Source organism: Macrotis lagotis, chromosome 7 (genome assembly GCF_037893015.1).
Source record: "Macrotis lagotis isolate mMagLag1 chromosome 7, bilby.v1.9.chrom.fasta, whole genome shotgun sequence".
In the NCBI taxonomy this organism is placed as follows: domain Eukaryota; kingdom Metazoa; phylum Chordata; class Mammalia; order Peramelemorphia; family Peramelidae; genus Macrotis; species Macrotis lagotis.
In genome coordinates, this window is record NC_133664.1 from 78,698,403 (window position 1) to 78,725,111 (window position 26,709).

Below are 26,709 nucleotides of genomic sequence, written 5' to 3' on the forward strand. Positions count from 1 at the left end.
ACACACACACACACACACACACCCCAACATTTAGGAGGGGGAAGACTCACAAGGTTTCTGATCAAAACAGGAAACAATAGATATTTATTTACACTCACTCTGAATCGGCAGAATACAAGCTATGACCAAGGGAGGCTTGGCTGGGGATGTATTGTTGGACAGTCAGTGAGAGCCAGAGTGATCTGGGTTTAAGGAATGCTTTTTTAAAAAATATAGAATAAAGGATAACTTCCAAAATTTCAGAGACCAAGCTGCATATTCCTTTAGGCAGAGCACCCAACAGTAAGAGTATGGTTCCCTATTTGTACAGAGAGGAAGGAAGGAAGGAAGGAAGGAAGGAAGGAAGGAAGGAAGGAAGGAAGGAAGGAAGGAAGGAAGGAAGGAAGGAGGGAAGGATGGTGAAACCCTCAACAGAAATAGACAAATTTGAGGAGAGAATTATTCAAGGCAAAAAATAATCAGTGTGGTATTTCAGATTTTTGGAGTTTGAGATGACATTTGAACATTTGGTTGGAGATCTCCAAGAGAGAGCTAAAAATTTGGAACTGGAGTTCTAGAGAGAGATTAAGGACTGGTTATATAGATAAGGGGAGTCATCTACATAGAGACTGATCATTGAAACTTTAGAAATGATTAAACTAAGGGGTGGCTAGGTGGTGCAGTAGATAGAGCACCAGCCCTGGAATCAGGAGTACCTGAGTTCAAATCCAGCCTCAGATACTTAATAATTACCTAGCTGTGTGGCTTTGGGCAAGCCACTTAACCCCATTGCCTTGCAAAAAAAAGAAACAACCCTAAAAACAAAATGATTAAGCTCAGCAAAATAAAAAGTATAGAAAGGCAAGATAAGAGGAACTGGAGGACTCTAGAGGAACATTTGCATTTATGAAACAGTTACAGATAGATAATGATCTATCAAGATACTAAGTAATCTGAAAGTACCTGGGGAGAAGAAGAACATGTAGTGAGAGTCTTAGAAGCCAAAAGGGGGGAAAAAGTATACAAGTAGAGGGGTTAGTCAACCGAGAATAGATGGATCAAATTCAATACTGGATATTTAATAATCTCATAGTCATCCTAGCCAGAGAGTTTTCTTTCTGGGGATGTCACTATTTGGCTTACTTCTAAGTCAGTTTATTTACTAGCAACCAAGGCAAATAAAAACTATTTTGAAAATAAACATTTGTTAGAAAACATGGGGCGGCTAGGTGGGGCAATGGATAAAGCACCGGCCTTGGAGTCAGGAGTACCTGGGTTCAAATCCGGTCTCAGACACTTAATAATTACCTAGCTGAGTGGCCTTGGGCAAGCCACTGAACCCCATTTGCCTTGCAAAAACCTAAAAAAAAAAAAGGTAAGGATATAAATAAGATTCAGACAATTTCAGTAGTTGTTGATTGCTCGATTGATTGGCTTATTTCCCCAACTACATAATTCATGAGGATAATGAGGAGATCTCCCCATGATCCAGAGTCCTGCACATGGAAGCTGGCCTCTGGCTGGTATTACCTCTGTCCAAGCTGCTAGTCCTTCTCTGCTGCTCCTCTCTCTCTGACAAAAGCAAACTCTCCTCTTTTAAGTAGATATATAGAAGAGCTCAGTACTCTGGTTCTTTGCCTCCTAGAAGTGAATTGTAATCAGCTGCTCCAAATCTAGGAAAGAAGTTTAGACAATTGTTGTGAGCAGGATAAATAATAATTTTAACTACGATTAGTCAGTTTGCTAAGAATTATTCCCAGATCTGAAGCATTTTGGAGGCATCAGGTAAAGGATTAGCATAGAATTTATTCATAGTCTGTGAATATAAATGAGGAGCAGAATCAAACAAAATGCAAAACAGAACTTTCTGTCATACTCACATCTCAGCATCACTTTTGATTTATTTACCGTAACTGGTTTGCTCTGTGTGACACTTGTCTCATTTTAAAATGCAACACTGGCAGTGTGAAATGGTTGTAAGTTTGAATAACTGTCATTGAAAGTGGCTTTAGTAATAACAAATCAAGAGCAGAAAAGGACATATTTATCTAAAGTGGCATTCCTGCCAGGTTACTGTTCAAGTCTCAGTGGAAACACACCATCTAGTGGCTTTTTTCTTTTTTTATTTGTTTACTGTAAAGATTTTTATTTGAAAGAACATCTCTACTTGTAGAGGGAAATTACATTAGTGTCATTTCCTGCTTAAGGAAATGAAAATAAATGATTAATGAGCATATTTTTATGCTTCATTTGACATAGATATTAAGAGAGTCTTTGAGCAAAGTTGCCTTTGTGGTTGCATCTTTCAAAAAATTTTGAATGAAACTAATATAAATGGGAGGTTTCTGGGAGGAGAAATCATATAAGGATATGTTTTGTTTTTGCTGTACCATATCAAATACATTTTCTGTTTCTACCTGTTTCATAGGCAAGCATGTCCAGAAAAATTCCTTATTCAAGGGTCAATTTACCAAAAATGAGCCTATCAATCAACACTTGGATGATCTTGTACTCACACAGTGGACATGGTCTATCACTTGGACCATACACAAAGTCTTTTCAGATGAATAGAACCTTTGTGCATATACTGACATAGCTTTCAAGAATTTAGGGAACTTTACACACCAAAAGAAAAAAACAAAATAATATTTTTGCAATAAAAGGTATTCAATAAGGTTTTCCGAAGTGCCACAAAAGATGACCAGTTGAAGCAGAAGAGATTTTTTATAAATAGTGAAGTTCTCTAAATGCTCTTATTAATAAATGGTATTTTTGACTGCACCATTTTCCTTACCATCGACAACATCAATTGCTGACCAACTGCCACACAGGTAAACTCAAGAGACTTGAGAGGGAGCCTGCTTCCATTCTAGGCTTGAAGTTGTTATCCTAGAAAACAACCTCTATGGGAAAGAAGTTGGTATCCCCACCCAGTACCAGTTCACAGCCAGTTACAGGGCAAGAAAGCTACTGACTTTCCCTTCTGGAAGGTATGGAGAATATACTTGTCAAACATTTTTTGGCATCTCTGTTGTGTCTTGTTCTTGCTGGTGCCATTGGTTTAAATAGGATTGGAAATGGTTAGGATAAAAGGGGAGAAGAAAAACATTTCCCACATATGTGGAAGCAGGGCCAGTGCTCTATACTGGTTTACAGTGACTGCTCAATGAACACTCACTGACTAGTTGTCATAGCCTCAGAGTCGAAACTTTAAAAGAAAAGATTCTTTTATAATGAAATAGCAACAATCCTTCCTATAAGGACCATCATTTTCTAGCAGTAACTTTAAAAGAACTGAGAGAAACAGCAATAACTTACAAGACACATATCATAAACTAGCCATATTCAGGGAGGGTATGAAAAGAAGCAAACTGAGGCCTTTCCTAGGATTCAAGGGAAGAATGATTTCTTGTCCCCACTCATTAATACAATCATGGGAGTTTATAACTAGAAGAAACCTCAGAGATCATTGTAGATATAGAAAACAGAAAAATTAAATGTCTTGCCTCAGTTCATGTAGCAAGCTAGTGGCAGAACTAGAAATTGGGTCTCTTATTTCTATTCTAATACTCTTCCCTAAATATCAGGGTACCATTTAATTACTAACTACAGATCTACTAATTTGAAAAATGAGACAATGTTAAGAAGTCTCAAAACATATTTGCTCTCTACCTTTTATTGCATTTAAAATTTCAGGATCAGTTGTCATTTACATAGTACCTGCCAAAGATCTGAAAAGAAACAGGTTGCTTCTGAAATGAAATATGAAACAAATGTTATTTTTGGTATCTTTCATTACTACAAATTCTACACAATATGGAGATTATTAACAGAGATCTTTTCTATATATACTTTTCCTTATTTAGCATTATTCTGTTACCTAACCATAGCTTTATTGATACTTGGTTTCATTTTTTTCCTTAATTCCAAGTGAGAAAATAATTATGCCAGATGGTCATATGTTCAGTTGGTTTATAGTTTGGGTGACTACTAACTTGGCATCAAAAAGGTGATCAGTTTTTCATGCCTATTCCCAATTATTCAGTTCATTATGCTGTAAATCTATAGACACATCAGTCAAGTGAAAGAATGGCTTTTCATCCAACTCATATATCAAAGTGAGGTATGGTGAAGGCTAAGACACAGCTGACCAGATCTCAGGAGAATACTGAATGCAGAGAATGCAGCTGCTTAAAAGCCCCTTTTAATGCTTCCAAGGGAGTGTTAGAGGATCCTAATCCATCTTCCAAAACACAACAAGCACTAACATGAACACCAATGTCTGTGTAAGGTTTATAAGTAGATAGCTTTAAAGGCTTAATTATTTATTTCTGATACTAAAATCCCTTTTGGGGGGGGGCCTTATCTTTGAGCCTCGTGTCTTCATTTTTATTCTGAGTTTTCTGATATTTAAACTGGTCTAGATCTGTGTCTAGAGATCTTTGGGTATTATCATTGGTTGAGGAAGAGAGGGCAGAGAAGTCACACCTCCTCATCCTACTGTCTATCTTGTAAGATGATCAAATTCCATATATAAATGAGGCTCCTCTCATTTGTTTGACTTGCAGTTGGTCATTTATCCAAACTCACAATGTTCTTGGAAAAGGAGTCCTTAACACAAGGGAGTTCTTATAGAGTTCAAGAGCCTAACTAATGAGGGAACTAGGTGGAGTACTTGAGTTCAAATCCAGCCTTAGACACTTAACAATTACCTAGCTGTGTGGCCTTGGGCAAGCCACTTGCAAAAAAAAAAAAGAGTGTAACTAAAAAAAAAAACAAAAAGAAAAGTTACATTTAAGGCAAATGGGGTCAGATTTCATTTTTGGTCTACTTATTTATAGCAAATACACTCAGAATGTAACCCAAAAAAAAAACTAAGCTTTATCTCAAGACCAAACTTAATATATTAGTACAAATAACAACAACCCCAACAGCAAAACAAGGTTTAACTTATAGAATAGGAAACTCTTGAGAGTAGCAAAACCAGATGCTGGGCAACTATGAGGCAGGAAAGAATGGCAAGGGATATCTTGGATAACAGTTGGGCAGCTAGATGGCACAGGTGATAGAATACTAGCCCTGAAGTCAGGAAGATCTGAGTTCAAATTCAACCTCAGATACTTTCCAACTATGAGACCTTGGGCATTGCTCAATTGCCTCATATCTAGAGATATTTCCAGTCATTTTGATCCATATCTGGCCATTGGACTCAGATATCTCCTGAGGGAAAAAGTGAGGCTGGTGATATTGCTAAGCACTCCCCTCACTCAAATTGAGTTTGTGTGCATGTCATTGAATCACCTTCCTGATGTCATGGTCCTCTTCAAGAAGATAACTCATTTGATGAGTCCTTACTTTAAGTGCTGACCAATTGCTATATAAAAGGCAAGCAAGCCAGCCCAGCTGAAGAAACCAGACCCCCTGAAGAAGAGACAGGAGGCGGTGCATCTCTCCTAAGGTCCTGATGGAGATAGCTCAGAACCTTGAGATACAAGAGTCAGTGACTAGATGGTAAGCAAGCAGATGTTGCAAATTGTCTTAATTCCTCTTTTTCCTCCAAAACATACTGTATTTCCCCATGTATGAGATGTACCCCTTTTTCAAATAATTTGGCATCTAAAAACTAGGACTTTTATACAATGGTTGTAGATTTTTTTATTTGCATTTCCTTCTTTTTCAGCTTGTTATCTTTGCCCTCCTTTTGTCTTTGTTATCAGTATATTAGGTGATGTTTTGCCACATTCTATCTATCCAGAAATGGCTCAGAAAAGATTTTCATTCAGTGCTGAATTCAAAGTGATACAGTTTACAAAAGTGAATGGAAATCATGCTGCTGAATGTCAGTTTGGTCCTCCTCCAACTGAGAAAACAATCCGAGACTAGCTATTGGAAGAAACCCTACTGAAAACATCCTGGCAGAAGAAGGCCATGAGAGGCAAAGGCAGCCAAATGGCCTGAGTTAGAGAGAAGGATGGAAGAGCCAAGGGCCATTGGGTTTCCTCTGGCCACAAAGATGGTTCAGCAGGAGGCCAGAAGAATTGCTGATGAAAAATAAGTGACTGATTTCAAAGGAGGATACAGTTAGTGCTTCAGGTTCATGAAATGGAATGGACTAAGTGGGCATCCACCTACCAGACTTACCCAGGAGGTGCTTGTGGTCAAGTACACACCAGAGCAAGGGTAGGAGAGCAGTCAAAGCCTCTTCTAAGACAGTGATTCATCATCAAAGGCAGATGAGGATGAGCTCATGGATGGAAGTTTTGACAGGAATGATGAATAATGATGAATAAAACTTGAGTTCAATAACTATATGTAATACATTTTTTTTTCAAATTTTGGACCTCAGAATTAAAGTGTGTCATATAAATGGGGAAATATGGTATGTATTGTCTCCCCTATTAAAATGTGAGCAGAGACTGTCTTGCCTGTTATTTATTTTCTATTTTCTCAGAACATAGTATAAATGGTAAATGTTTAATAATAGCTTTTTTATTCATTTAATTTTTCTTTACTATTGGTTAATCTGACCTTTTGTTGCTTACAAGATTATCATCTCTAATATACCTTCAATTAAAGGCATGAAGAATAGACACAAGAAATACAGAAGCAACAGCAGGGCCATAGACTCACAGACCACACAGTAGCCATCCTAGCAGGGCCACAAAAGACCTGCAACAGTCCTTGTTTCTTCACTTGAACACAGTCAGCAAAGAAAGAGGAAGAGACATCATGCTTTTTGAACTTTAATCAGCTCATCAATTTGGTGGCTACATGACTAAATTATCATGGACAGATTGGTGCCCTTTAAGTGCCCCCAAAGGTTTATAATTTTTAATCTCATCACCTTGATAGAAGAAACTAGAAAAATTTATCAGAAATTCACCCCACCTTCACGGAGCAGGAAAATTTTCTCTGTGACTTGGGAGATGCATAGCTATCATAGTGGAGCTCTGATGACCCTGGGTCAAAGGTAAAAGGTTCAACTGAAAGTAAAGATATTTATCAGTATGTTAAGGAACAGATTCAAGACTCTTAGGTATAGGTTTGGTTTCTATAATCTGTCAGGCCAATCTGGAGCATTCTGAGCAAACTACTAAAGATATGTAAAACATTTCAAAGGAGAGGGAGGGGTAAACAAAAAGAGGAATCAATTCAAGGAGAAAAGGTGGATGTTTGAAATGCGACTGATAGGATTTATTATGGAAAACATTCCTGTTCAATGAAAGGAGACAAGGCAAAATGACTAATACTTATTACAATTATGAAAGTCTGTTTAGACAAATCTACAAGGTCTCTTATCCAAGGAAAGTAGGTAATTGGATGAGATAAACTACTTTTTCCCCAAAACACTGACCAACTTCTATTATAAAAAAGAATGACAGAAGACTTTGGATCTTCCAAAGAGCAAGAATAATTTTGCAGCAACCTGAACAGAGTGTGGGATGATTCTTTTTCTTTCATGGCTAAAAAATCATTACCTATGCTTGATGTCCTAGCTGTTATCTTTCCTGAAAAAGGAAACAATACAAGAGAGAGTGGGCAGGTACAAGTCATAAAACTTGTAACTCATTAGATGTAGGAGGTAGAAGAAATGGAAGCATTAATAAACATGAAAGACTAGAATTTTTCCCAATAGTTTGTAAGGGTCTAATGTATTATTTGTCTGGGACCAGATCTGCTCTCAGACAGCTAAGGAAGAAAGGTATATATGTCTTGTGTTCCACCATACTATTTCGGGTCAATTAATAAACATTGATGTCAAATATTTTCTCTTTTTTGTGGCATTTCTCTGATTTCATTCTATTTGAATTTCTCTCAAATTTAAAAACCTTTTGATTTTGGACTGAGTTTCTAACTCCTGCCTTACCTTCTGTAGCATTTGTCTCTGTGAACATCTGGATTTGAGCTCAGTCCAGCTTTTTATTTACCTGCTTGAGTCTTTGCTTGAATCACTGATTTACCAGGATATGTATGTCCACTCTGTCTCTTGACCTGTGAAAGTCAGATCAGATTGCAATATCTGTCTTCCCAGTAGAGAGAATATGAACCTAACTCTTCACTGCCTAGCAATGCTCAGTTCATAAATTCTTATTGAATGTGAATTCTCCATTTTAACCATTGTCATTTATAACAGAATAGTCCAGTTTTTTTAAAAATTGTACTGGCAAGATGATGTTAAACATGATGAACCATGAAATATATGAAGTATACTACAATGAGGATCAAATAAGGTTAAAAGGATCAAATAAGATAATTTATGTAAAGTTCTTTGCAAACCTTAAAGCCCTATAATATTATCTATTAATAGTCATTAAGGAGCTCTCTACTCCCATTATTTAGAAGACACATAAAGATAGAATCAGAATTTTTAGAAGCAAAGGGATTATAAAGTAGAAGTGAGTAGTAATTTTCTTTAAAATGATCCTGCAAGGGGTGGCTAGGTGGCTCAGTGGATATAGCACCAACCCTGGAATCAGGAGTACCTGAGTTCAAATCCGGCCTCAGACACTTAATAATTACCTAGCTGTGTGGCCTTGGGCAAGTCACTTAACCCCATTGCCTTGAAAAAAACCCCTAAAAATAAAAAATAAAATAAAATAAAATGATCCTGTAGACTTAAATGTTACCTTTCACTCAAAATAAGGGATTAATTGATCTAATTCAATTATATTAAAACTAGAGTACAATATTCTGTGACTAATGCTTTTAGTCATAAATGCAATTTAAAATCTTTAAATATTGGTTTCTCTATTTCTGTAGTATAACTCTTCAGAGATTACAAATCTGTCTAATAAAACTAAAAAAAATTTTAGACCTTTTGATTTTGGACTGAATTTCTGCCTCCAACAATTCAGTAAATTTAATTATACTGTAAATTTTCAAGATTTAACTCAATATTACTAACTTATAGCTATGCATATCTCTTCATTCCTTCTCCAAAATTTTTTGTTTGTTTGTTTGTTTTTATTATTCTGTAGCTAGACAATATTATCCTAGAGACATAAATAAAGCACCAGAAGTCACATTTTGACTCTAATTTCTCTTCTATTGTAACATTATATCTTGTGGTCCTCTATTTCTTGCATCAAATACAAGTAGTATGGCAAATGGTACTTTCTTAAATACCCCTGCATAGTAGTTGAGAGTAGTAATAGAGAACCATTCTCCTCACTTCACCATTGCAGGCATCATGGGTTTCTACCTTTCTGCCCTTCAAAAATTTCATTTAATCTGGTTTGCTTCATTCATTCATTCAATAAACATTTGGGCAGAAATTATGAGGGAAGTGTTAATTTGATTATAAAGAGATTTTGTAATCAAGGTTGGCTAGATGAAGCTATTCAGACCTGTTTCCTTCTTCAATCTTGATGCTAGAAATACTCTTACACTACATCTCTGCCAAGTATCTGAAATGAGTAACAGAGGTGTAAGTAGATTTGTACTGGTCATAACAATCTGTATTTTTTTTTTTAGATTTTTAGGGTTAAGTGGCTTGCCTAAGGCCACACAACCCAGGTAATTATTAAGTGTCTGAGGTCACATTTGAACTCAGGTACTCCTGACTCCAGGGCCGGTGCTCTATCCACTGTACCACCTAGCCATCCCAGGATCTGTATTTTTATGTGCATTTTTTCACTTTCCAGGATAGGTCTCTTCTCTAACAACTGAGAATGCCCCAAGCAACTCAAAACAAACCCACATCCCACCTCTGCGTTTTTCCTTCTGCTGTTAAAGCTACATCTCTGTTTCAAATAAAACCTTTGACTTGGTTTTTCTAAATAAGTGTCAAGCAAGATTTTTTTCTTCAAGATTTGCCAAGATGGAAGTATGTGTGATCCACACACAGGATAAAATTAAAATGTCTTCTCTAGAAATGCTCTATCTCCTGCATTGAAGGAAGAAAATTTGGAATCTGGGAAAGGTGACACTATTTTCTTCCTTATTCACATTTGCTAATGCTGGTCTCTCTTCTTCCTGGACTATACTGTACCCTGTACCTTGTTACCCCTGCATCCTTCCAAATACCCACAGTCACACCTACAGTGAGCCTTGTTACCTGGCTCCCAGTGTTGGTAAATGCTCCAATCACTTGCCCTGAGAAAACAACCTTGCATCACACACTGATGGCTACAACCTGAGGCTATTACTGCTTATCAGTGGTAGTGAATGTTGAGTCTTCTCTAAACCAGCAAGATCTCAAGATCCTCAGACTAAAAATAACCCATCTTCTCAGAAGCCTGGTCTGAAGGTGACAGAGAAGCCTGGGATATTGATATATCAGATTCTCTTAGAGGCCCTAAAAATGTACCCCAGTACTCCAATATTTTAGTCACATGGGACATAGCAAAAGGTCCTCAGCACCAAATACCAGTGTTACCAGTTGGGACTCACTATTGAAATCTTCTTTATGGCTTTCAGTCTTTGGCCTAAAGATGCAAATTCCTTCATCCTGCAAGTCTTGTAATTAGGATGGAATTCTCAAGCATTCCAGTCATGTCTTAGACTAAAAATGTAATATATCTCCTTTACAGATGTGATTAGATGATGATATCTAACCTGTATTCAGAATATGTTTATAGAATTTTTGATATAATAAGAACAATAAAAGTCTAAGAGGAAATTGTAGCATAGTAGAGAGTCAGCTTTGGAGTCAGGGGCTCTGGCTTCAAGTCCTGCCTTTGACATAAACTAATTGTGAGACCTTGAAAAAGTCTCTTCATTTTCTTGGTATTTCTCTAAGACTAGCAGAATCAAAATAGATGCCAGTCTACATTTGTCAAGGGAGTTTCCTCTTTGTGCATTCCCTAGACCAATAATATCCTAATGGTGAAATAAAAAATAAATAAAACCACACAATTTCAAAGTTAGAAGGATCTTCTATGGTAATTTAGAACAATATTTAGCTGAACAAGGATCTTTTCCACATAAGTACCAGTGTTTGACTGAATACATGCAGCAAGGAGGAGCCTCCCATATTCCAAGGAAGTTCATTCAACTTTTGGATCTTTCATGGATAAAAAAGTCTGCAATTGACCTCAAACTTAACTCTCCCTCTTTGTTCTATTCTGTGGGGTCAAACAGAGCATGTTCAGCAGCCACATTCTAGAAAAGCTATCTCAGCATATAGGCTGAACCAGGTTGAGGATAATAGCTAGACCTCAAAGTCTTCAGTAAATTAGGAGGGGATCTTTACCCCAAATATGGGTAGCAGAATGGAGGGATGAGAACTATTTATTCTAATGGCCATGAAGATGGTTGAAGCAGACCCTGTGGGGCACTTAGAGCTTGGTCAGATATTGAAGACACCAAGATCATTCCCTGTATCCCACACCATTACCAATCATCTTGACTTTTGTCTTGCCACTGGACTTGGATAACTGGGAGAGAGTGAGGCTAATAACTTTGTGCAATTCTGCCTCACCTAAATCTAAGCTGTGAGTGAGTCAAGACATCACCCCATAATGTCACTGGTCCTCTTTGAAAATGAAGGATAAACATCAACAATCTTTCTTGCCAAAGATCCAGGTGAAAACAACAAATGCAACCAGCCTTCGGGATATCTTGAAATATAACTATGGTGTCAAAAGTTATTTTACTTTAGGAAGATTTTCCATCACTCTGGGTGATTTCTCCCAGGGAGATAAGGATTCATATTCTACCATATAACATCAATCAATTAATTAATGACTTATTAATCACTATGCTACCAGCAATATGTTTTCTCTTACTTTGAACTCACAGTGCTCACAAAACTGAAGGAATAACTATGTTCATTAATAAATCAAACAAATGATATTTTCATCATAGTCAACAATATGAATCTGAGTAACTGTCTTCAAGAGGGTTGAATAGACTCAATCACTTACAATTTAATACTGTGTAGAGCTCTAAGAAAATTTCCCTCTAGAGTAGCAGAGGGTCTTCATATGACTGACTAGACATCCATTCCAATGTCTCACTGGCTGGACCAATTAGCGCAACAATATGAGTGCGGTTCTTCTTAACTCCCAGTAGATGTCACTAGTCTTTTCCCATTCTATACAGTTATAGTATTCCTATCACTTCACATTCAATTTCTGTTCAGTTTGAAGAAATTGGCATTGTCCATACTCTTTCCCAGGGCATCAACCCTTCATCATGAGCTTCATAAAAGAAAAGCATTTCAGAGTTCCCATTATGGCATACCCTGTTACAACTCAAAATATAGCAAAATACAAGCTTGCCTCTAAAGCATTCCCTTCTACTACATTTCCCTTGACTTCTGTCCTCAATAGAAGAGTTTTTCCAGGAGTCAGTATTAAACTTTGCCCCCATATTTCCAATAGAATTTTATTTCTGATATTAGGTTGAGTCACCATTAGATTCATAGTCTAATGTTCTCTTTCTTTATATTTTTACCTGTTCATGGGTCTAGACCTAGAAGCTAAGCAGAGACTCAGGTCCTCCCTTCTTTATTATTCATACAGACTCATTCCCCCTAAAGTAAATTATTTAAATTATCTGGGGATACTTTTCTTGGGGGAACCCAAGAAGTCTTGAGACAAAACATTCCCCCATTGCCCAGAGAATAGAAAATTTTGTAGTCTCTGCTAAAAATCATCTAGATGCTTATTATCCTAGAGAAGAAATTTCAAAATCATGTTTAAAATCCAGATATTTGGGCATCAGGTAGATACAGTCCCAGTTACAAATTAAATCAGAATGTCCTAACATTGTTTTACATTCTGCAGGCTAGCTAATGATGATGTTTGTCCTTCATTCTCAAGGGAGACCATGCATCAGGGACACGATGCCATGACAAGGCCAACCAATACCAACATTGTGACATTCATCAGAATTATTAGCAGGAATATACTGGTAAAAGTTTAATTGTCAATTCTCCAATAAGACACAGTTAAATTTAATCTGATTTATAACATTTTTCCAATCATTTTCTTAAGTCTATAAAATCAACAGGACAATAAATCAAGCTCTGATTTGTTGCATTTAATGATTTTGAGAAGTAAATACTGACACTGAAAATGTTAACAGTTGGCTTTAATACTAATTAGTTCCAACATACCACTGATGATGAGAAAAGAAGAGTATGAAAGTTGATGTGTATGAATATAAAATTTTATATCTGAAAGGAAACTTGAAGAGCATATAATCTAACAATGAGTAAATTGAGATTTCAGAAAATGATGTGATAACTAAGGTCATCCAGATGAGCCAGGACTTTAAATCAGTTTATCTAATTTCAAATCTGGGCCTCTTTCCATTTCCCTAATGAAGAAAAAGCAAAGTCAAAGAAGAATTGACAGAAGACATCATGAATGTATGAATTAGAGAAAAAAAAAATCAGGAATGAAACATATGATAACCAGAAGCAGAAAAGGACAAATGTTGAGAAGTTAAAGTATATACTTCCTTCTGATTCTCTGAATCTTTATTTTCTCTTCTGTAAAATGGTAGGAGGTGAGGAGGATTGGCATGGACTTGATCTTTCATTTTTTAAACTCTTTGGTTCTTTTTTTTAAAGGTTTTTGCAAGGCAAATGGGGTTAAGTGGCTTGCCCAAGGCCACACAGCTAGGTAATTATTAAGTGTCTGAGACTGGATTTGAACCCAGGTACTCCTGACTCCAAGGCCGGTGCTTTATCTACTACGCCACCTAGCCACCTAGCCACCCCTAAACTCTTTGATTCTTGAAAGGAAGACTAGTTTTTATAAGAAAGGAACCATTTGGTATTAAAGAACAAAATGATGGAAAGTGTATTGGGATGAAGCTACCTTCGTCAACACCATTTGGCCTGAATTAGAGATGAATGAGCTGGGAGGAAAGAGATTCTGATGTAGAATAAGCTTTTTTTATTGGATTTTATAATGCATAAATAGTCCCTTATCAACTCTGGCATGTATCCACTAAAAAGTCATTTCACTAATGGATATTTATTTCAGTGCCATAAACAATAATGCATAAAAAGGGGGAATATAAATGTTATCATGGATATTCTATTTCCTTCCTCTGATCCCTGACATGTATCCATTTATTGCTGATGGATATTTATTTCAATGCTCCATACAGTGATGCATGAAAATTTAATTGTGAATATTCATTTCCTTCCTCTTGCCCCTGGCACATAAAATCCCACCTCCAAGTCCACTGAATAAAACATTGCACTATTTCATTTCTGAAAATACCAGCCATCTATAATGTAACCTCCAAATTATGAATGAACAAACATTGCCTGAGCAAGATAATGATGCTGGCCATGAAAAGAAAGCACTCAAGAGAGAAGTTATGGCATCTGGTCACATCTGGCAAGAGGACAAAGAGAAAGAAATGAACATCAATAAACTATAAGCTTTTAAAAGAATATACATCTTTCTATTGTGTTCCTATACTTTCTTTTATGCAGAATTGTAACAATGGGAAAACCAGAAATTAATTTTCTTTAACCAAATAAAGGTGTCACCTGTGGTTATTTATCATACTCTAATTAGCATCATAGTTATTTGTGCACTTAGCTTATTTTCTCATAAAATTATAAACTTCTTGAAAGTAGAGACTAAAACTCACTCATCTTTATGCCCCCCAACACCTAGCATATAATATATATATTTGCATTCGTTCAATAAATGTTTTATTGAGCACTTGCTATGAAACAGATACCATTCTAAGTTCCAAAAATATAAAAGTGAAAAACAGCTATATTACATAGTGATTAATGTGTTGGCCTTGGAGTAAGAAGGAATCTGGGTTCAAATCCTACCCTAGACCCTGATCAAGTTATTCAAAATTTCCCAGCCTCAGTCTGTTCAGCTGTAAAATGTGGATGATAGCAAAACAACCTCATAGGAATATTAGAGGATCAAAGGAAATTTTTCATGTTAAGTACTTTGCAAACTTAAAAACACTATACAAATACTAGTTATTATTTCAAAAACAAAACAGTCCCTTCCCTGTAATAGTTTATATTCAATTGGGCATAGTAAAGGTTGGATTAAATGAGATTTTCCTAACTCCCTTATATGACAGTAATATATTTCTCTTTGAATTTCCACATAATAAGATTGCTTCATCATCACAGGAAACATCCTTGAATCCATAGTAATGATAAATTAACGCTATTTTACACACACTGTCTTGCCTAATCTTTGTTTTGACTAATGACATGCATTCTGGAAATAACTTGCCAAGGTCAAGATCTATGGCTTTTGAGAGAATGAAGTTAACCTATTCCAGTAAGAATTAAACAAAAGAGTCTGGTTTCCTTATTCCAGTCACTGGTTGAGTTAATCATGACAGTTCAAGCAACCAGTTCATTCAGAACAAAAATTCAATTATACTTTCTTTTAGACATTATTGAATAGTTCTTAGGGCCAGCTGTAGACAAAATTTCAAAGTTTTGGCTTCTATGAGCCACTCCATTCTGACCCTTCTACTTTTCCTATGGGGTTTTCTAGAGAAAGAAAAGCTCTTTCCTCAAGTAGCTGATGGCGCATTACTTTTTTCTTTAGCAACCTTGCTATCTGCCATCCACCCTGTTAAAAGAAAAAAAAAACCCAAAATAATCTAGAAAGAATCATATATAAATCCACTGTACTTTAAAATAAATATAAGTCAATATAACTCTTTTCACATTTGGTATTTCAGACCTAGGTGATATAACTGAAATATGTTCTCAAAAACAGACTGGAAAGGACTATATATACAGGGTGTCCCAAAAGTCTTTAATTCTATATTTGTCAAATTCACTTTAGTGTAAATACAAGTCATCTTATCACCTTCATCCTGGGTATTTTCCTATCATGTCTTATCTCTAAAAATGGAAGAAGAGGCTTTAACCCTTATTTTAAGAAAATTCAGTCATTGGTAAATAGGTAGAAAGGATATTTGGGAGTTTGGAGCTCGTGATGGAAAGGAGAGACTTTCCCATTGCAAACTCCTCACTTGAAGTCATATCCTACAGTTATATGACTCCTGCCCATATAAAGAAGTCCCTAATTATGAATGTAGTTCAGCTTAGCTCTTTACCAGACTACAATTTGTAGTCTGAATGCTTTTCACTAAACTTGTGCATCTGTCAGGCTGAGGCTTCATCTACAGACTTTAATCTTGTACAAGAGAAGGAGGCGATACTTATAGAATAAAGAAGGTCTGATTATTATGTTCCATGTTCAAGTAGCTTGAGACAAAGAAATGATTGACTTGATAAAAAAAAATAATGAACAGCCTCTGTACCAAGACAGTTTAAATCGCTGAGAAATCATTAGTCAAAGCTCTCTTTGATGTACTAATACCCTCTAGGCTAAAGAAAAAATCTTTAACCCTGTAAAACCCTATCTCCTCCAGTCCCTCCACAAGAAGACTTCAAAAGAAGAGCTGACCTCCATCACTGAAGGACCAATCAAGTACACCTAAAGTAGAAGCAGAAGTGAAAAAGACTGATGCGTAAAAGACTGATGACTTGCAAATTGATTTGGCTCTCTTAATGGACATATGAGTGATAAAAAGATTATTCATTTGATTTGATGAACAGTGTTTTGATGTGAGATTGAAGCCAAATCCTGTTTAATTTAATTATTAAGGCATTCTATAGCCATAAAGGGGCAGCTAGGTGATACCATGAATACAGTCCCAATCCTGGAATCAGGAAGACCTGAGTTCAAATTCAGATTTAGACACTACTAACTGTGTGACTCTGGGCAAGTCATTAAAGCCTGTTTGCCTCATTTTTGCAAATGGAGAAAGAAATGGCTTTGCCAAGAAAACACCAAATGAGGTCAAGAAGAGTTAGACATGACTGAAATGACTAAACAATCATAAAATAGCTATAGGAAAAAATATCTTAGAGACAGGAAAAAACCTTAAAAAATACCTAGATCATTTTACCAGAAAAATGTAATTGATTTTAGATTCAAAGTCCATTTGATGCTATATTTTTGTAATTTTTTAAAATAGTGTTTTAATTATATATTTTCTTTTTATATCACATTTATATACCACTCTTCTCTGCTCCTAGAGACCCATAACTTATAACAAAGAATTTTTTAAAATTTCTTTTATTTCAAAAGGAGAATTTTAAAAAATAAAATCATCAGGGGCAGCTAGGTGGCGCAGTGGACAGAGCACTGGCCCTGGAGTCAGGAGTACCTGAGTTCAAATCCAGCCTCAGACACTTCATAATTACCTAGCTGTGTGGCTTTGGGCAAGCCACTTAACCCCATTGCCTTACAAAAAAAAAAAAACCTTAAAAAAATCATCAAAACAGAGCAACACAAATGAAAATTCAGCTATTATATTAAAGGATCCACAGCATGATGCTCATCCTCTGCAAAGAGGGTGGGGAGATAGGGAAGAGGCTCATCTCTTCTTTGTGGCTAAGCTTTTTCTTTATAATTTTACATTCAGTTTCAATTGCTTTGTACTTATGTTCTCATATATTGTGCCTTTCATCAAAGGAAGAATAAAGGATTTTGATATGCAAAATTAAGTTTCATCATCTAAACCACAATTGCATATCACTCCAGTTTGCTTTCCCTTTACTGTAGTTAAGGAAAATGCTTCCATATTGGCTTTGAATTTCATTGTTTCAATCCAATTGTTTTTGCTGCGTAGCTATTGGCACAGCACAGTCCACGAGGTTAATAATTTATATTTATTTTATGCTTTAAGGTTACTATTTAAATGCTTGAATTATCCCCAGAGGTTGCTGGTACATTTATTATTAACCCCATTTTATGGATGAGAAAAACTAGAGCTCAGATATTGACCAGCTATTGATACTCAGCTCCTCAATGTTAGAACCTGAATTTGAACACAGTAGTCCCAATTCCAAAACCAGTACTTGTTTTTTTCATTATACCATACAAAATAATCAACAAGGCATAAGGCATCTCAACAGACAGACAAATTACATAATCAAATACAGCAATTTTCATATTACAATTATTTATTATTACTACAAAGTGTGGAAATTGGCAGACCTCAACCTACTGAATGTAAATGCTTTGAAATTATATTTGAGTAGTAATATTACTTGGCAAACTTGTTCACTTAAATTAAATAAGTGTTTATGTAATTTCTATGTGTTAAGTCAGTGAAAATGAGATGACAATTAGATGTAGAATCATAATCCACAAAAGAAAATGATATTATCCCCTCATTTTTGTAGAAGAAGAAACTGAGGATCAGGAAGGTTGAACAATATTGCCCAAGGTCACTTGGACAAGATTGGAACCCTGGATCTCATTAATTCAGAGCCAAAAGTCTGTCTACTGCATTACACTGACCCAATGATTCCATGCATAAATGTTGTGGTGCTGGTTGGTGGAGAATCTGTTTAATTGGGATTAATTGTTAGGTCAAAATTAGCACAAACAGAGGCAGCTAGGTGGCACCATGGGTAGAGCACTGTCCCTGAAGTCAGGAGTAACTGAGTTCAAATCCAGCCTTAAACACTTAATAATTACTTAGCTATGTGACCTTGGGCCAAGCCACTTAACCCCATTACCTTGCAAAAAAAAAAACCCTAAAAAAAAATTAGCACAAACAGTAGAGAATTGAATCAAACTTTGTTGCTTCTTAGCCTCAAAGACTGTGAACAAAAAGGTCATGAGCCAACAGTCCCTCCACTTTAATCTTGGCTTATAGCCTTTTCAAGTCAAATAATTTACCATCAATGTGATATCTGACCTTGAGACCATTTTCATCCTCGTTGAAGGTGTCTGACAACATTGCATAAAATATTATGCTAAAAAGCACAGGAACAAGCACGGCTCCACTGATGACTGGGGAAGCACTAAGCATCATTCATTAACTAGAATCAAGTATGCCATCATTCATATATGGAACCATTGGCTGCACCATTTGAATACTGTGGATGAGTTCACTAACCTTGGTATATACTTTCCAGGGATGTATAAATATATGTTGAGGTCAATGTACACATTTCCAGAGCTGCTTCAATGTTTGGGGGACTCCAAAACAAAGTGTGGAAGAGAAGAGGTTTTAGGTGGTCTATCAAACTGAAGGTCCACAGAGCACTGTGCTGACCTCACTGTTGTTTGCCTATGAAACTTGTAGAGTTTACCATCACCATGCCAGGAAACTGAATCACTTCCATTTGAATTATCTTAGAGAGATTCTGAAGATTACATGGCAACTCAAGGTACTGGACACTGAGGTCCCTTCTCTAGTTAAACTGCCAAAATTCTATTACAGAGAACACAACTCCAATGCGTTGACCATGTTGTTTGAATACCAGATGAACATTTGCCAAAAAGATTATATTATGGAGAATTCACACAAGGCAAATGATCACATGGAGGTCAGAAGAAGCAATACAAGGACATTCTCAAGGTCCCTCTGAGGAACTTTGGAATCAATTGAGTGACATGGGAGACACTGGCAAAAGACTGCCTAGCAGAGTATGCCCACATCTAAGAAGGTGCTATACTCTATAAGCAAAGTAGAATTACAGTATTCCCCCCCCCAAAAAAGTGAGATGTGCAAATTTAGAGACAGCTCCATTCCAAATACTCATGCAGACTATAGGTGCCCAATTTGTGGTAGAGCCTTGTGATCAGCCTGTGGTCCGATAAGTCACAGTCAGAGACACTGGCCTTGACTCCAATATAATGATGCCATTTTGGTCTTCCTCAAGAATGAAAGACACCAACCAACCAACCAACCAACAATGCCTAAATAGAAGTTCCTTGAGAGTAGGGAATAGCATAGTATCTGGGATCTAATAGGAGTTTAATAAATGCATTTTGATTTTTTCATGTACCTTTTGGAAAGTTTTCCCTTTCTTATATTTCTTTTCTTTCTTTTCTTTTAATATGTACAATGAAGCCAATATGGAAGCATTTTCTTTAACTACAGTAAAGAGAAAGCAAAATGGAGTGATATGTAATTGAGGTTTAAATGATCAAACAATTTTGCATATCAAAATCCTCTATTCTTATATGTATGTACATATAAGCATATGCATGCATATATAGCTAGAAATAAATTTTGGTGGGACAGAAAGAGGGTTGGAAGGCATTTCTAAATTATTAAGGAGATTGAGTTAGAACTTGTTTCTTTGTCTTCTTACTACTTTAGCATGTTCTAATATGTTTCCTAACTCTTTCTGTTCTCCCTTCAAACAAATATGTCTTCCTTAAACTGAAAAAAAAGAAAACCTTAAACCTTCCATGTTGCCTTTTCCAATACCTTTTTCTCTCATTCCTTCCTTATACTTGTGGAATAAGTGACTACTACTTGCTCCCTCTGGTCAGTTCTTTTATAATTGCTGGCAATGCCTTTTGTGTCACATCTATATCCTTCACTGGGACTTCTTCCTGAGATTACCAATGAACTGCTTTCAGTTCAAAAGCAATGTCCACTTTTCAGTTCTCATTCTACTTGACAGATATGAAGGACAGAATTGTATGCAGTTAGACTTCCTCTGAAATTCTTTTGCTTTCATGATACCATCCTCTCCTGACTTTCTCTTCTGCTGTTATATATTCATCTTCTTGATTCCTAACTGGAGAAGTCTTACAAACTCCAGTTCTTAGCCCTCTGCTCTACTCTTCTTCCTTCATGCTCATTCCTTCAAAGTATTATCCTAATCTATAGCTTTACTATAATTTTTATGTTGATGCCTACATATCCAAACAAGACTGCTTAGCTGCCTACAAGATATCCCCCTTCACATACTCCTGCCATCACATTCACTTAAATAGATATAAAGTCAAATGGATCCACTTTACTTCCTTCTTTTCCTATATCTACAAAAATATTCAATATCTGGTGATTTAGAATATGTTGACGATCGTGACTGGAATGGACTCCCTTCTTAACTCTGTCTCAAAGAATCCTTAATTTCTTTCAGAACTCAATATTAATGCCATTTCCTACATGAGGCCTTTCCACATCTCTCCCAAACCCCTTAGTACCTCATATTTATTATATATGTGTGTGTGTGTGTGTGTGTGTGGAGTGGAGGAAAGGTTACATTCCCATATACAAAGGTTCCAAATGTCTTAGTTTTAGGATTTAAAATGAAATGAGGGGGCAGCTAGGTGGAGCAGTGGATAGAGCACTGGCCCTGGAGTCACGAATACCCGAGTTCAAATGTGGCCTCAGTCACTTAATAATAACCTAGCTGTGTGGCCTTGGGCAAGCCACTTAACCCCATTTGCCTTGCAAAAACCTAAAAAAAAAAAATTGATTTTCCATTGCCTAGCTTAAACCCTTGGAATCATCTTTGATTCTTACTTAACTTTCAAACACCATATTCAGCCAGTCATAAAATTCTGATGATTTTTCCCTCAAAATAACTTTAGGATTCATCTCTTCCTTCATTATCACAGGCAAGAAGGTGCAGTTATTTATCATTTTTTTATTTGAATTATTGTATTTGTCCCATAATGAGCCTTCCATACTTCAGCCTTTACCTATCTCTAATCCTGATCTTATTAATCTTTTGAAAACCATGAATTGTTGTGATGTTTTCTATTGGATAGACACAAGCAGAAACTACAATTTTCCTTTTCCATATGTTCAAACGTTAGAATCGATACAATTCAAGATGATTAAACTTTGCAAAAAAGTTCTTTCCCTGGGTTTTTAATCAAAAATAGTATATCATAGCCTCTCATTAGCACTGTTTCTTTTTTCTCTCCTCAAACATGAGTTCCACAAATGACCCATTCTGTGGGAACATACCAATAAATAATAATTACTGGATTCATATAGAACTCTTTTCCCAAAGAGATCAAAATACTTGACCTAAATTTCTATGTGTTTCAGTTCCTTCCATACATATAATAGAGATAATAATACCTAGTCATCAAAGGGATGTTGTGATGCTTCACTAATGTTTATAATTTAATGTGAATACATAAATATTTATACTAGTGTGCCCCAATTTTTACCCTATTTTTTTCCCTTTGAATTTTGAGTTGCATCGATATCTCTCAGACAAGGAAGCCTTTCTGTCCTGAATTTTCTACATTTTTACTATATTTTTGGAGGTTTCAGGGGAGCTGGTTCACTGAACACAGTCCTGCCATTTATGGTCCTGATTTTGCCTTTCCCACCCCCACTCCAAGATTTACTCCAGATATGTAACACTTGGAAACAAATTCATACCATAATATTTGAAAATCAGAAACCTAAGAACTCTGAGAAGTTTTGTCTGAACCTTTATACAGGCTGTCTTAATGCCTGAAAGGTACTTCTTCCTCATTTTTTGCTTCTTAGAATTCCTGATTTCCTTCAAAAAAAAGATCACCTTCTACACAAAGATTTTCATGATCCTCCCAGCTACTGTTCCTTCATCAAAACTATCTATTGTACAAACATTTTCACATGTATATGTTGTCTCTACTTCTCACATTTCTCCTCCCTACAATATCAGATCCTAGAGGACAGAGACTACTCCATGTTTGTCTCTTTTCAATGCCAAGCATAGTGTAGGTCTTTAAGAAATCTTTGTTGATTAATTTGTTGACATAAATGATTTTACCAGTCTCACAAATGTAAATTATAATCCTTCCACGCTTTCTTTTCATGTCTTTGATGATGTCTCTTCTTTGGTGTTACATGTTATAACTTGAATGCATCATTGTTTACCTCTGCGGGCAACTCATTTAAATTCTGTCTGAGCCAGTAATGTTCATCTTGATGTCATATAGCAACACAAGTAATAAGTTTGTATGAGAAGTGTGGGGTCTGTAAAAGAACTTTGTAATATTCTTAAAGAAATCCTATCCACTTTCCTTCTTCTTTTCGACTCTGGACCCCAAACATACACTGACTACCCCAAATATATACACTGTTAGACAAATTCTATAGGATGCCCACTCAAATGTATGGGAAATCTGGGCAAGGGACATTGTTTTCTTCCACTTAGTCTTTCCTGGTTGGCAGGAGAAGACAAATTCTTTGGAATGATTACTGACTCTTCCAATAGGCTAAGCAATGTTTTGGGGTTTGATGTAATCCTTCTTTGACTGGCACTCCTCATAGGATCCCCTTTATCACAGAGAAATATTGTTTTATGTCCCTCCTATTATTTATTTTCAAGTTGAGGGTCATTCAGCAAGACTATTTCTGCTGTACTATCTTCTAAGGAATCTGTAATGATTTTGATGTATGAATCAGATATCTTGTTATAAAAGAGACTGTCAAGTATTGTTTGGTTTGATGTAAATACAGTTTTTGTTCATTTGGTAATCAAAATGGTATTCTATAGTCTCCATATCTTTCAATGAATTATGAAATGGTAAAGATGTGACCCAGTATTGAATATTGCTTGGAGTTATATTTCTTTCTCCTTATTAATGCCCTTATCTAAGATGTCCTCTATTTCTTTAAGAATAATTATCATAAATATTTTGTATAAATGTAAGAAGAAATATTTAGTTTGGTAGTTGTTAATGTTCTTTAACTTTTTCAGTATTAATAAATTCCAAGATTTTTTCACCTCTGTTTTTGCTCTTTCCCACCTTCAGATACTCATTAATCCTTCAGTACTTTCATAATTCTATCACCTCTAGCATGGATTTTTCCTCTTTATGTATTTGGTTCAATTTTGGAACTGTTCTTGTCTTTGTTCTTAATAGTAATTCCTAGCCTTTATATAGCTCCTTAATATTTAAGGTTTGTAGAGCGCTTTACAAGTATAATCATTTGATCTTCAAAACAACTTTAACAGTATTATTATTCCTATTATACAGATGAGCAAAACAAGACAGGGAGGCTAAATAATTTAACCACCCCTCTGTGAAAAACAAAGATTAGAAGGTTAAGGTCTAAATGTGGTGTTTCCACCAGCCTTTATAGAAAAAAATGTCCATTTCAGTTTATTGAAATGTTTTTCTTCTATTTTTCTGCTGTTTGCAATTCTCTTTCCATTTTTGTCCTTGAAATGCCCTTGGAATGACTATATATTTGGACAGATTGTCAGGCTATCTTTAAACTGCTTTTAACCTTCATTGCTTCTCTCTGTTTTGTGTGAAGACTGCTCATATTTGTCCATCATCCTTCTTAAAATTACTTTAGAAATGAGTTTATATTTTAATCAGGTGCTGCCTTAGACAAATTTTGCTCTCTGTTGGTAAGTCAGATGTTCACTGTCATTTTTTAGGTTCTTTTGATCTCTGGTAAGTCAACAAGTATTTATGAAGCACCTTCTACGTATAAGCCACCATGCTAAGCACTAAGGATATAAAGAAATGAAAAACAAAACAAAAAACATATTCAAAGAGGTCACAGACTAATGAATGAAACAATATGTAAATAACTATGTGTAAATAAGACACAAAGGATAAGTTGGAGATAGAAAATCACTCTCAGAAGGACCAGGAAAGGGAACTTAGCTGACACCTGAAAGAAGTCAGAAAGGAGGCAGAGAAGAGTAGGGAGAGATTCCAGTCAAAGAGGACATGCAGAGAAAAATTCTTAAAGCTAGGGGATGAAGGAAGGGTAATGTGTTGTGGTCGTTAATTGTTATCATTTTAATTTCTGGTAGAAATTATTATAATTTATTCTTCAACATAAAAGAATAGTGGAGTTAAATGATGAAATGAATGGATGAAAATATTTGCTAAATAATTTATTAAAATTTAAAATAATAAATTAAATGATAAGATTAAAATAATCTTTTGAGAAATATTTAAAGTTGTAAACCTCCAAACTGGCTAAGTCCTGATAAAAAATAAAAAAGGATATACAGTGGACATTTCAATAAATCAAAGAAAATCCTTATATTAGTTTATCAGTTTTTTCAGTTTGGTAAATTGAATACTACATTTTACTCTATATCTTCATTTACTTTTCACAAAATGTGACCCAGATAACAAAAGGTCTTTAGACATAAATATAGAAACAACATAAAATACTTAAAAAGACAAAAGAGAAGCCAGGGGAATGCATTCATTCAAAATTTAAACTGTTTCTCAAAAATGTATTTTTATCTTTTGTCTTTATGTCTTCTATTTCCCAATATATTCCTTAAAAAAGCTCTGATGGTATATATAATCTTTCTATACCCCATAGTTTCCTACCTCTTTAAAGAAGACAGGTACATTTACATATGGGACCAATCTTGGTTATTATAACTTCACAATATTCAGTTTCATTTTTTGTTACTCTTCCATTTACATTGTTCTAAATATATATATATATATATTTATATATATATAATTTTCTAGTTCCACTTATAACATTTTGTATTATTTCATGTCTTCCCATTCTCTATAATCAGCATATTGATTCTTATCGCAAAATGAAATTTTTTTACATCTATGTATATAGCACATTCCATTATTCTTTCTCTAATTGAGAGCATTTGTCTGTTTCATTGCCATTCAAAAATATAGGACTTTTATTTTTGGCCTTGACTTCCTTGGGATGGAAGTATGCATACACATCCATGTAACTGTGGATATATCTACTCACATATTTATGCAAGTATGCACACATATGAGTGAGGATATCCATGTAATCTAGATCTATATCCATCCTATATACACACAAATACATGTATATAAAGGCACATATATGTATATATAATATAAATGTAATTTATATCTATAATTTATATATTTATGTATACATATGTGTATGTCCAAGCAGTGAATCTCAGTCAAAAGGGCATCTTTAATTACTTTCTTTGCAGAATTATAAACAAACTGCTTTCTGTTATGGTTGTACCAATCTATAGCCCCACCAACAAGGAGCTGATGCGCCTTCCTTTTCATAACTTCTCTAACACTGAAGCTGGGGAGGAGAAAGCCCTGGACACGGAGTTGGGAAGACCTGATTTCAAAAGTGACCTTAGACACTGAGGACCTGTGTGGCCCTGGGAAGGTCAGCTAAGCCTATTTGCCTCGGTTTCTTCTTCTGTAAAATGAGCTTGAGAAGGAAATGGCACATCACTCCTGGATCTTTGCAGAGACAACCCTGACTTAACAACCACATATTATTTTGTCATCTTTGTCAATTTACTGTCTTGGAGGGGCAGCCTCAGGATTGTTTTGTTTTGCATCTCTTATTTTAAGCAATTTGGACCATTCTTGGGTGTGGTTGCTAATATATTAATTTAATTTAATTAATTTAATTTAATTTTAATTAATTTAATATTTTATATATTTGTGTTAACTGTATTTTACATATTATATATACATATATTTTATATATTATATATTTATATATTTGACATATTTATATATTTTATATAAATATTTATATATCTTATATAGTTATGTGTTTATATATTTTATATATTATATATTTAAATATATATTATATGTATTATATATTTATATATAATATATATTTATATATTTTCTATATTTCTATATTTCTATATATTTTATATATTTGTGTTAACTATAAACTATAAATCATAAAATATTTTGGATGTGCCGAGTGCCTCATACGTGTCTTCATTTGATCCTCTTCTCTGCGCTTTCATTGGCGCCCTCCGAGACAGAGGTGGGGAACCGAGGCGCTCGGCCTCTCCCCCGGCTCTGACGTCAGCCCGTCCCCTCCCCCACGCCTGAGCGGCGGAGCTCTGGAGGTAGAGGGCGGGGCCGCTTCCGCCTCCGAGCCTCGGCCACATGGGGGCCGGGTGACGCCAAGGCCCTATCCCGGCCGGGGTGGGCGGGCCCTGCGGCGGGCCACCCCCCTGGGGGGGTCTCGGTCCCGCTCCGGCCGGGCCGTCTCCGCCCCCTCGTCTTCAAC

At 35.7% G+C, this 26,709-nt stretch overlaps 1 long non-coding RNA gene across 1 annotated transcript; it reads right to left on the reverse strand.

Annotated features, from left to right (window-relative positions):
• Positions 1 to 3,658: 3,658 nt before the first annotated feature.
• Positions 3,659 to 26,484, reverse strand: LOC141493719 (uncharacterized). The gene is made up of 3 exons (XR_012470304.1): positions 26,406 to 26,484; positions 7,908 to 7,971; positions 3,659 to 3,731 (listed from the first exon to the last, which is right to left on the reverse strand). It is a non-coding gene; the product is annotated as an uncharacterized LOC141493719 (long non-coding RNA).
• Between the last annotated feature and the right edge of the window lie 225 nt (positions 26,485 to 26,709).